General features: G+C 39.2%; 1 pseudogene; it reads left to right on the top strand.

Moving 5' to 3' along the window:
- Positions 1-36: 36 nt before the first annotated feature.
- LOC110428935 (universal stress protein PHOS32 pseudogene) lies at positions 37-340 on the top strand (annotated as a pseudogene).
- Positions 341-778: the final 438 nt, after the last annotated feature.

Genomic DNA, 778 nt, shown 5'->3' with positions numbered 1-778 from the left:
ATACCCTTTAAGGTTCACGTTGTGAAAGATCATGATATGAAGGAAAGGCTTTGTTTGGAGGTGGAAAGGTTGGGTTTGAGTGCTGTGATTATGGGGAGTAGAGGGTTTGGAGCTGCGAAGAGGACTGCAAAAGGGAGGTTGGGAAGTGTGAGCGATTATTGTGTTCATCACTGTGTTTGTCCTGTGATTGTTGTGAGGTTTCCTGGAGAAGAGAAAGAGACAGATGGCTGTGGAAAAGTTGAAGGGAAAATTGGGTTGGATAAAGATGGAGAAGTTTTATGTCCTTTAGTGGAGGAAGAGGAACAGGAGTCCCAGGATGCCATGGATAAACACTCAGCAGGTGTGGTTTTTTTAATTCCATAGTTTCATCTGTTATACTGATATTTGTTTTGGAATTTGGGTTGTTTATTAGTTAATGTTTTTATTGCATTTTGAGTATGACTTGCATTTGTGCAATTGGGTTCCGATCTGATGTTATGAATTCGAACTAATATGGCAGAAAGTGTCATTGGTTGATTATTTTCATCTGAGATCATCTAAGAATGGCACGCACATTGTTGTATTCTTCATTCTATTCAAAGAAGGAAATTGAAGCGGGGAGAGGGATTTTTGTGATTAAAGGATTAAGCATCTCCTAGTCAATGGTGCTATGGCATTGTTGAAAGTGTGAACTTCGGGGAAGCTTCCCATCTCTGTCTGTAGCAATTCTGTTCTCTTTATTTGAATTTGTGTTGGTTGCATTGCTGATTTGCATATTGATCAGTGTTATGACATTAAT

This window comes from Theobroma umbraticum, unplaced genomic scaffold (genome assembly GCF_002168275.2).
Source record: "Theobroma umbraticum cultivar Fairchild unplaced genomic scaffold, ASM216827v3 scaffold_4905.0, whole genome shotgun sequence".
Lineage (NCBI taxonomy): Eukaryota > Viridiplantae > Streptophyta > Magnoliopsida > Malvales > Malvaceae > Theobroma > Theobroma umbraticum.
Note: the sequence above shows the minus strand (reverse complement) of the source record. Positions and strands in the feature narration are given on the sequence as shown.